This window comes from Hemiscyllium ocellatum, chromosome 5 (assembly GCF_020745735.1).
Source record: "Hemiscyllium ocellatum isolate sHemOce1 chromosome 5, sHemOce1.pat.X.cur, whole genome shotgun sequence".
NCBI lineage: Eukaryota > Metazoa > Chordata > Chondrichthyes > Orectolobiformes > Hemiscylliidae > Hemiscyllium > Hemiscyllium ocellatum.
Window position 1 is genome coordinate 128588143 of NC_083405.1, and position 12278 is coordinate 128600420.

A 12278-nucleotide genomic window follows, 5' to 3' on the forward strand; every position below is an offset into this window, starting at 1 on the left:
ACATTACATTCTCTCATTAACACAGTGTCTTTCCAATGTAACACAAAAGCATTAACCAAACAAAAATTTCTGCTGAAGTTCATGTTTCAACGTGGTGTTGATTTGAAGCGAGAGAAAGAAATTACACTTCGGTCCCTTCAGAACAATATCACTCAACGAGGGTTGAAGCAATCATATTAAATGGGTATAACATGCATCTGCTTGTCGATTTTACTTGTATTTTCAATTACAAGGTTAAGGCAATTCAAGCTACCAGATGATTCAATAACAATGGGAGCTGCAACTTATTATTTCTCAGAAGCAAGCCAACAACAAAAGGATGGTCCTGGTGGGTTTGTAATAGATCATTGCTGGGGGAGATGTATCATCATCCTACTGGCAGTACTGAGCTAGGGTAAATCCTTGAAATGTGTACTAGACAAATATCAATGACATCTACTCCTGAAGCAGACTAATAGGGTTAACAAAAAATTATCAGCATCCACTGGTGACTAAATGCAATGTCAAAAGTGTAAAACTAAACCACATAGGCTAGAAATATCCTTAGACTGAACTTTGATCTCCATTCAAATTAGGTAGATACCAAGTAACGAGTGTGTGGTGCTGGAAAAGCACAGCAGGTCAGGCAGCATTTGAGGAGCAGGAGAATCAATGCTTCGGGCATAAGCCCTTCATCAGGAAGGGCTTATGCCTGAAACATCGATTCACCTGCTCTTCAGATGCTGTTTGACCTGCTATACTTTCCTAGCACCACACACTCGACTCTGATGACCAGCATCTGCACCCCTCACCTTCTCCTAGATCCCAATAACTCCAAACTATTTGAAAGAGCATGAGCGAGGCAGCAGCAAGAAGATGGGCATGTTAATTAGAGCTTCTATTTTAAAACTGCATATCTTTCAAAGACAGATGCAAAAGTACAAGTCAAAAAGATCAGCATACAAACAGGCAACCATTGTAAAGCAATCCACAGCAAAGCATGGGTGCCTCTATAATGCATTCACCAGTTCAGAGCAGGGCAGGGAATCAAGTACGAGATTGCATTAGGATTCATCTGTTACCTCATGACAGAAGGAATACAGAGCACCATTGTGCCAATAAAAAGGAGTGCATTTGTGAACTCAGAAGCAACCATGAACGTTAAAATCACATTCACTGATTCAGAGAACAAGCAGATAAGGCAAATAAAGCTATGAGGACCACTTGATCTATAAATAAGATGACTATAGTAATTCTGAGCCTTGTAAGATCCACTGTTGCTATGTAATCTTGGTCACATGTAAATATTAGATTATTATTTGAAATGTGGGCATAAATTCCACCATGCAAATGGCAACCCACTGTAAAACTAAATCAATCATTCAAATGCTGTTGAAAAGTTTATACTGATTACAGCTTTAAAGGATAGGAACTTATTTTTGAGAATGGGCTAATTCAAATTTTGTCATTTGGCAGATCAAAGAAAACTGATCAATTGGTAGCCCCACCTAAATAACAGTAAAACACCCTTTGCTTAACACGGGGCTTTTAAAAAAAATGATGTAAGGTACCGCTTACAGTTTCTCCTCAATTTTTTCGGCCTGATCCATGACTAGAGACTGCACTTAACTATTCTGTGTTGAAAAGCCCAGTTTCTGAGTGATACTAGCCAAAAATGATTGGTTAGCTTACCTAGGCTCTTAACCACAATCAGCTGCTCAAGTGAATGTTTTTGAAAAGTTCCCAAGTGGCTTGACAAAAAGCCCCTAATGTTGTTTTAGAGTTTGGCTCACACAATACACCTCACAGGCCCACTTTCAAAAGGAACTTGGGGTCTTCTGAGAGGAAGCCATTAAGGAAGTTGGGTTACAAATTTAAAAGCATTTTGAAGTTACTGAGCTCTTATGTCAATTTAACAATTTAGGCAGAACTTGAAGCTGATTGAGACAGCAGGCACACTGTGCTCTCAAGTTACACGGACTAGCCACATCATCCAAACTTAATGTGGTACAGGCCAAAAAATTAAATTCTCAAAGATGCAAAACTATTACACATGGTCAGGAATATCATTAACTGAGGGGTGATGGTTAACAGAGGTTCAAAGAAGCAGATTGTAAGATGATTTTTAAGATGAAAGTTAGGAGAGATGAAATAAGGAGGGTATTGAATTGTAAACAGGTGGAAGGGTGGATGTAGAGAAGCTATACATTTACTTTAATGGTAAAACAAAAGGAGATACAAAAATGAGGAACTGAGTCAAATGAAAATTTGAGATAGGTTGGGCAGCTGTGTATTGTACTTTGCCTACAAAATAGGAAAAGCAACACAATGCTAGTCTAGGTGCAATAAGCCAAAGCAATCCAACTGAATCCGAGAACAGCTTTAGCGTCACAAAGCCATCAGATACTGCAAGCATTTACAAAAAATTGCAGGGGTCTACAACTTTCAGCAAAATTTGACAAACTGCATGGATAAATGAAGCATATGTGTCAGTATGATGTTATTGGTACAAACGCTGTTCCCAGCAAAACAAAACATCCAAAGCGTGACAGGGGAAGGTTGTTGCACAAACTCTCAAAAATGCTATATTTAACTTTGCTGACCTCTATACTTGATCCCCTTGGATCCTGCCAGATGCAGAAAAAAAAAACAAAACCCAGGGGCAAGCGAGTGAAGGTCAGCAGTGTGAGTGCAGAAAACGAGCACATTCCTTAGGCTGACATTCACTTCAGAATCCTGAAGGTCTCCATGCCTGACGAAGCTGAAATGGAAAACAGCCAATAGGCACAGGTTCCTAAATTCTAAGCACAGCGTTCAAAATGCATGGGGCACAGCAGTTGTGAGTAGTTTACTTTATAAAATTGAGAAATTCAAGTGAAGGTGTCAAGATCCACAATTTTGGGCACCTCAAATATTCAGAGAAAGTTGAGAAATAGATATTTGGTTATGAATGCGATAATAGTACTGACATAATCAAATATAATTAAGGTATGAATGGTGTGGTTTGGTTTTATAAAATGACTAACTAGAAACATCAAAATTGCAATACCAGTTTTCACAATCTGCCAGTTCCAACTGTCTCTAGACACCTAAGGCAACAGAACAGAGATCGTGAACAAGTGGGAAAAAAATCCATTTGTTTATAATTAAGTTTTGGAGCTAGTTCATAAAGCAATTAGTAACAAAGAAAATTTGCCAAATCACTTTCAAACTGGCCTTTGTCTGAAATCTTAGATTGAATCAAAAATTTAATCTCAGGTACCAATGGTCCACTTATTGAGAACCACACTCAACAAATCTAGATATTCAAATCCTACGGTGCATACACTCACCAGGACTACTGATGAAGTGGGAAAGGGGCAGAAGGGCACACTTACTCCAATACAGCAATAAACACCAATTCAGCAATTTGCCACTCGCATTCTCTAACCATCAACTGATAAACCGAATACCTCACAAAAGATAGGGTAACTCTTACAAAGTGTTCCAAGCGTAGACACACTCACTTACTGATTAACAACTTGGACAACTCATTTTCTATTCTAAGGCGTTCTTCATGAATCACATTCTAAATGTGTCAGGCCAACTCACTGGTCACTAATTGAAAATGAACATTATAACATCAATATCATATCATTTGTTGTATGCTGAAAATGCAACTTTGTATTAGCTTGTAATTTTCTTGTCCATCAAATTAAATCAGTGGTGGGCAAGTTGTTGGAGGGAATCCTGAGGGACAGGATTTACATGTATTTGGAAAGGCAAGGACTGATGAGGTATAGTCAACATGGTTTTGTGTGTGGGAAACCATGTCTCACAAACTCAATTGAGTTTTAGAACATAGAACATAGAACATAGAAGGATACAGCACAGTACAGGCCCTTCGGCCCTCGATGTTGCTTGAGGAAGTAACAAAGAGGATTGATGAGGGTAGAGCGGTAGATGTGATCTATATGGACTTCAGTAAGGCGTTCGACAAGATTCCCCATGGGAGATAGATTAGCAAGGTTAGATCTCATGGAATACAGGGAGAACTTGGATACAGAACTGGCTCAAAGGTAGAAGACAGAGGGTGGTGGTGGAGGGTTGTTTTTCAGACTGGAGGCCTGTGACCAGTGGAGTGCTTCAAGGATCGGTGCTGGGTCCTCTACTTGTTGTCATTTACATAAATGATTTGGATGCTAGCATAAGAGGTACAGTTAGTAAGTTTGCAGAGGACACCAAAATTGGAGGTTTAGTGGACAGCGAAGAGGGTTACCTCAGATTACAACAGGATCTTGACCAGATGGGCCAATGGACTGAGAAGTGGCAGATGGAGTTTAATTCAGATAAATGTGAGGTGCTGCATTTTGGGAAAGCAAATCTTTAGCAGGACTTATATACTTAATGGTAAGGTCTTAGGGGGTGTTGCTGAACAAAGAGACCTTGGAGTGCAGGCTCATAGCTCCTTGAAAGTGGAGTCGCAGGTAGATAAGATAGTGAAGGCGGCATTTAGTATACTTTCCTTTATTGGTCAGGGTATTGAGTACTGGAGTTGGGAGGTCATGTTGTAACTGTACAGGACATTGGTTAGGCCATTGTTGGAATATTGCGTGCAATTCTGGTCTCCTTCCTACTGGAAGGATGTTGTGAAACTTGAAAGGGTTCAGAAAAAATTTACAAGGATGTTGCCAGGGTTGGAGGATCGGAGATACAGGGAGAGGCTGAACAGGCTGGGGCTGTTTTTCCTGGACCGGAGGCTGAGGGGTGACCTTATAAAGGTTTACAAAATTGAGGGGCATGGATAGGATAAATAGGCAAAGTCTTTTCCCTGGGGTCGGGGAGTCCAGAACTAGAGGGCATAGGTTTAGAGTGAGAGGGGAAAGATATAAAAAAAGAGACCTAAGAGGCAACTTTTTCACACAGAAGGTGGTAGGTGTATGGAATGAGCTGCCAGAGGAAGTGGTGGAGGCTGGTACAACTGCAACATGTGAAAGGCATTTGGATGGGTATATGAATAGGAAGGGTTTGGAGCAGTATGGGCCAGGTGCTGGCAGGTGGGACGAGGTTGGGTTGGGATATCTGGTTGGCATGGACGGGTTGACCAAAGAGTTTGTTTCCATGCTGTATATCTCCATGACTCTATAAATCTAGGTGGAGTAGCATCACTGATAGGGGAGTGCACAGCAGATAACCCAAGCCGTGCTCAGGATTATTTGCAGATGGGGACATTGGTCTTTTCTCAAGAGTGAGAATCTATGCAAACAATGACAGAAGATTCAAGATTTGGAGGGTCTAACAAAGCTAATTAGTTTTTCAGCTCACCAGAACCGAAAAGCTTTTCCAGCACCACACTCTCGACTCTGATCTTCAGCATCTGCAGTCCTCACGTTTGCCTAAGGACGGCAGATTCCTTCATTATCACTAGATCAAAATTCTGGAGCTTCTTCCCTAACAGCATTGTGGACCAACATGTTACTTGCCTTCCTAAATGTTTGCTGTACTTCATACCGAAAACAGGTGAACTGGAGTGGTTCAAGGTGGTGGCTCATCACTCTCTTATCTGTAATTAAGAATGGGCAATAAATATTGGCCTAACTAGCCACATCCATGCCCCATGAAATTCCCTTTCAGTAACTAAATATTTTTTACAGGAAAGTTATGAAACTAGATCAGATCTATGTCTCTCCCCATTATCTTCACAGTAGCAGCCAAAGAACTGGTTTAGTTTCACTGGTCTTCAAATATGATTAATGCCAATTATTGCAAATCCTGCAAATAGCTATCCAAAAGAAAGCAAAAAAGTTATCTTGCTATAAATGCTTTACCTCATCATAAGAAACAGAAGTAGAGCATGGGTCTGCTCCATCATTCAATGCAATCATGGCAGGTCCTTGGCTGCAAAGCCACTTGCCTGCCTTCTGTCAGTCACCTTTGATTTTTTGAGACACAGAAGAATCCATTTAGCTAATCTCAAATATATTCAGTGATCAAAATTCACTCCTTTCTGGAGTAGAGAATCCCACAGATTCACAGCTTGTCTTGTTCTTGACCTCAGACCTAAATGTCCATTATCCAGATGTTACAATCCCTGTTCTTGATTCTCTGGCCAGGGGAAAGAACATCTGCATTAAGCTTGTTGAATTTTTCAGAATGTTGCATTGCAATTATTTCTCACTTATTACAAATTCCAGAAAATGCAGATCCATTACACTCAGCTTCATCATTAAACAATCCTCTTATTGCAGAAACCAATCTATTCAAATTTGTCTTGCCAGTTTAACTTTATCTTTCCTTAAATATAGAAACTAAAAACAGCCTGTGTGAGTGCACTAAGGTTCTGTAGGATTGCTGAAGGTTTCCTTATTTTTACGCTCCAATTTCCTTGCGATAAAAGCCTGGTTATCTGCCTAATAGCTTGCTGTATCTTGTTACAATTCCATACTAGAACATCAAATTTATGTTATATTCTGGCTCTGGACCTGTAAGTTTTATAAATTGATAAAATGAGAGATTCAGGGATAAAACCTTTGTTTCCGTAAAAGATGTACAAAAGCTACTGTAGTTTTCAATATCTATAGTATAGGCAGATTATTATTTAAATGGTGATATACTGGGAAATGTAAATGTCCAAAGGGACATGGGTACTTTTGTACAGCAATGAAAGCAAACAGGCAGGTGCAACAAGCAATTCAGAAGACAAATGGATGTATGCCTTCATTGCAAGGTGATTTGAATTCAGAAGCCGGGTTATCTTATTGCCATGGTGAGACCACACATGGATGAATGCACATAGTTTGGCCTCCCTAACTAGGAGAGTATTTATTTGCCATTGTGGGAGTGCAATGAAGGTTCATTGAACTAATGACAGGAATAACAGGACAGTTCTTGAGGACTGATTTATCCAACTAGGCTGGCATTTACTATATTTAAGAATGAAAGGGGTTCAGATTGAAATGTATAAAATTTTCAAAAGGGCTAGACATACTAGCTGCAGGGAGAATGTTTTCCTTGGTTAGGAAGACCAGACCTAGGGGTCACGGTCTCAGGATATTGGGTAAGCCGTTCAGAAATGAAACTGGACATCATCTTCAGAGGGTGGCCAACCTCCAGAATGTACAACTACAGTAAGTTGTAGAGGCTGCGTCCCGGAGTATATTCAAGTAAAAAAATGATAGACTGTTAAATACTAAAGGTACCAATGGATACGCAGAGAAATGAAAATACGGCACCGAGAGAGGATAAATCATGATCACACTGAATGGTAGAGCAGGCTTGAATGGCCTACTCCAGTTCCTAGTTTATATTTTCTATCAAATGTTCACTGCTAGTGTTAAAGGGATGGCAATAATCATGGGCGACGTGAATAACCTTTATAAAAATTATTTTATGAGCTGCCTTCTTGAACCACTGTCTTCCACATGCTGTGGGTTGATCCACAATGTTCTGAGGGAGGGATTTCCAGGATTTTGACTCAGTGACAGAGACAGAATAGTGATCTATTTCCAAATCAGGATGGTGAGTGGTTTGGAGGGAAACTTACAGATAGCGATTGTCCCATGTAATTGCTATTCTTGTCCTTCTAGATGGAAGTGGTCATGGAGTTTGTACGTGCTGACTGAGCATCTTGGGTGAATGTCTGCAGCACATTTTGTAGAATACACAATGCTGCTACTGAGCGTTGGTGGTGGAGGGAGTGGATGTTTGCGGATATGGTGCGAATTAAATGGGCTGCTTTGTCCTGGATGGTGTCAAGCTTAAGTGTTGTTGGAGCTGCATTCATCCAGGCAAGTGGGACGTATTATATCACACTCTTTACATATGCCTTGTAGATGATAGACATGCTTTGGGGAGTAGTGAGCTAAGTTACTCACTGCAGTATTCCTAGCTTCTGACCTGCTCCATTAGCTACTGTATTAATGTGGCAAGTCTTGTCGAATTTCTGGTGAACGGTAACCTCCAGAATGTTGATAGTGAGGGATTCAATGATGGTAATACGATTGAATGTCAAGGGGCAGTGGTTCGATTGTCTCTTATTGGAGATGGCCAATGCCTGGCATTTGTGTGGTGCAAATGTTATTTATCACTTGTCAGAGTCAAAAAGTGTGGCACTGGAAAAGCACATCAAGTCAAGCCGCTCCAAGGAGCAGGAAAGTCAATGTTTCGGGTACAAATCCTTCATCAGGATCCCCTGTCAGCCCAAGCCTGGATACTGCCCAGATCTTGTTGCATTTCAATATAAGTTTTAGTATCTGAGGAATTACAGATGGTGCTGAACATGGTACAATCAATGGCCAAGTGTTATTATCAGTAGACTGTCAATCCAAAGACCAAGGTAATGTTCTGGGGACCCAGGTTCAAATCCCACCACAACAGATGGTGTAATTGGAATTCAGTAAAACCTGGAACTAAGATGGCTGCAAATCCATGGTCAATTGTTGAGAAAACCCATTTGATTCACTAGTGCCCTTTTGGGAAGGAATCTGCCATCCTTAGGCAAAAATGAGGAATGCAGATGCTGGAGGTCAGAGTCGAAAGTGTGGTGCTCGAAAAGCACAGCAGGTCAGGCAGCATCTGAGGAGCAGGGGAATTGACATTTCAGGCAAAAGCCCTTCATCAGGAATGGCTCTGCTACCTGACCTGCTGTGATCTACTTTCCTTAAATCAAGCTGCCTGACAGTTGGAGGAGCCACAGTAACGTAGTTGACTCTTAACTGCCTCTGGGCAAGTAGTGATGGGCAATTAATGTTGGCTTAACCAGCAACACCTTCATCCCATGATTGAATTTAAAAAATAAACACTTCTACTTCTGTCCTTATGATGGAGGAAAGGTCATGGATGAAGCTGCTGAAAAAGTTTGGGCCAAGGACAGTATCCCAATGAACTACTGCAGAGATACACTGGAGCTGAGATGACTGCCCTCCAACAGCCAACAGAACTGGAAAACTCAGATCAGCTATAAGTGGAGTCCATCAAGGTCTCAACTTCTTACTATTTATATCAATGTCCTGCATGAGGTAGCTAGATCTGCAGATGACACCACAATAGTTGAGAAAATAGGTCGTGAAGCAAAGAAAAGGAGGTTGCTGATAGTTAGATCGGTTGAGTTGTTAAGTAAAAATCTGGCAGTGAGAGTATAACATGGGAAAATGTGAAGATGTTCAAATGTATTGCGTACCTCTCTGGATTCTACAATTGTAAGGAGGATGTGAATGCATTGGAGCGAGTGCAGAAGAAATTTCTCAGTATGGCTCCAAGGAGGAGAAATTTCAGTTATGAGATCACTTTGATGAATTTGAGATATTTCTCCTTGAACAGATGATGATTCAGAGGAGACCTGAGAGAGCTTTTCAAAATCATGGAGGGGACTGGATCAAATAGATATGGATAAACTATTCCAGCTTGTAAAAGGATTGTGTTCAGTTCTGGACACCTTATTTACAGAAGAATGTTAAAATCTGGGAGACAATTCAAAAGAGATTTACTGAATGATACCAGCAATGAAGGATTTTGGATACAAGGAAAGAATAGAGAGATTGGGCTTACTCTCCTTGGAGCAGAGAAGGTCAAGAAGTGACTTGATTGAGGTGTTCAAAATATGAACAATTCAAACAGAATAAAGGCTATTCTGCTTCCACTAGTTAGTATGTCCTCTAGTTACTGACATAATTTCACAATTGTCAGCAGGAGTGCTAGGAGTGAGATGAGGAGAAACTTCTTTACTCAGAATTGTTAGGATTTGGAATGCTCTGTCTGGCAGAGTGGAGGAGACAAAACTGCAGATGCTGACATCCAAAGTAGACAAGCAGGAGGCTGGAGGAACACAGCAAACCAAATAGCATCAGGAGGTGGAGAAGCCAAAAATGTCCACTTCTCCACCACCTGATGCTGCCTGGCTCGCTGCATTCCTCCAGCCTCCTGCTTGGCAGAGTGGAGGCAGATTGTATACCACATTTCAAAAGGAGAGCTGATAGATATTAGAAAGTGACAAAGTGACAGGGCTACACAGACAGGCCTCAAGAATGGGACGAGCTGGATAGCTCTTTCAGGAGCCAGAGCAGATACAATGGGACGAAAGACCTTCTCCTATACTATAAAATTCTATGATTAAGAAGACACCCATTTAAAATGAGTGTGAGAAAAAAAACACATGAGAAAAAAAGCTTTTTCACTCAGCAAATAATTAGAATATGGAATGCATTGCCTGGATGTGTAGTAGAAGCAGGTTGATCTGAAGATACTGGATGATTATTTGGATAGAAGTAATGTGCAAGAGTACAGGGAGAAAGCAGGAGACTGGCAGTAGATAATGATGCTCATGTGAAGAACCAGTGTGCACATAATTGGTCAAATAGCTTCCATTTGTGCCTTAACACCTTGTGATGTAGGTGGCAGGTGTATGAGTCACACAAAACTATTTTGCAGGTTCAGCAAATAATTAAACATATAAACTAGGAGCAGGAATAAGCCATGCAGCCCTTTGAGCCTGATCTGTTATTCATAGCTGACCCCACCCCAGCTTTTGCCCCATATTGTTTACTCCCTTCAGTCCCAAAAATATATTTAATGCCTTCTTGAAAATATTCAATACTTTGGATTAATGCAGCTAAAGGAATGCTATTCTGTGTATTCAACTCCTCTTAAAACTAAGGATGTTACAGTAGCACAGAAAATAGGAGCAGAATGCCATTCAGCCCTTCAAGCCAATTCCACCATTCAATATGATCATGCTCAACATCCAACTCCGTATGGTTCCAGTTTTTGTCCCATACATTTTGATCCTTTTAACCAATTATCCTTTAGTTATACAAGGCACTGGTGAAACCACATCTTGAATACTGCGTTCTGCTTTGATCTTTTTACTTAAATAGGAATGTAAATGTGTTGGAGGCATTTCAGAGGAGGTTTATCAAATTGATAACTGAAATGAGGGGGTTATCCAATGAGGAAAGGTTAGACAGACTGGACCTGATTCCACTGGAGTTTAGAAAAGTGAGGGGAGACTTGATTGAAATGTATAAACTCTTAAATGGTCTTGAAGCTTCTTCTGTGAGTGAATCCAGAATTAGAGGAACTTTGAAAATTAGGGTTCATCGGTTTAGGATGAGATGGGGTGAAATGTTTTCTCTCAGTGCTGTGCAAGTTTGGACCTCTATCCGAGAAGCAAGGCGGCAGAGTCATTGAATACTTTTAAGATGGAAGTAGATTAATTCTGTTGCTGAACAAGAGTCTAAGCTATTAATGGTAATGCTGCTGAATACCATTCTCTCCAAAATCCCATGCCTGTTCCATATCTCTTTATAGAACCTGGTCTTGAAAATCATAATAGACCGCACATTCTTTTAGCAGACAAAGATTCCAGATTTCTCATTCCCTCGAGAAACAGAATAAGATGTTTTCAGACGAGCAGACTGGGGAGGTTGGAACATTTGACAGGAGAGCGCTGGACTAAGATGACCATGTAATGGATGAGAGTTTCAGCCACAAATGGCTTGAGGTGGTACCATGGCAGCCCATATGGTTGAGTAGACAGGATATATTCAAATGGCAGAACATGCTAGCGAGACTGAAAGTAGTACTCCTCTCCCTACACTTCCTTCCTGTGTTTCACTGCAGGTTTAAGATGAGGGGGGGCAAGGTTAAAGGATATATGAGAAGCAAAGTGTTTTTTTAAATTACACAGAGGGTGGCAGATTTCTGTCCTTGGAGGTGGCAGAAGCAGATATGATAGCAAAGTTTAAGAGGTATTTAGACAGACACACAAACAGGCAGGGAATAGATGGACACAGAACACGTGCATGTGATGTGATTAGTTTAGAATAGCAACAAGGCCAGTGCAGAGATGGTGGGCCAAAGGGCCTGTTCCTGTGCTGTACAGTTCTGTTTTGTACTTGCTCAAATGATGCTCCAATAGCCACAACTTGAAATTTGCATTGGCATTATTAAATCTTTAATGGCGCATTCTGCTAGTTCACCTCAAGCCTTAAAATCCTCTAAAATGCTGATCTTTCAGTGCTGTATCCTTAACAGAAAATGCTGTTGAATGGTCAGTCACTGCTCATTTTCAGTTATATTAGTATTAATTGATTTTGACCCAAAAATACCATGCAAGTTGGGGAAGTTATTTAAATTTCAATTACTTTTTGACCAGAAAACTTGCAACAATAAAAGTGCATGAAACGCAATTACTATTCTCTACAAAACAACTGTATTATGGAGATTAGCCAAAACTCAGTACAAGTTCATAAGTTGTTAACTGCCTTTTCTGGGTTGGTAAAATGTCTTAAGCACTCATTCCCAGACTGGGATTAGATTTTTGG

General features: G+C 40.6%; 1 protein-coding gene across 7 annotated transcripts in view; it reads right to left on the reverse strand.

Moving 5' to 3' along the window:
- The window catches only part of zbtb47b (zinc finger and BTB domain containing 47b), a 270356-nt gene that overhangs the window by 101896 nt on the left and 156182 nt on the right, over positions 1-12278 (reverse strand). The window lies entirely within an intron of this gene.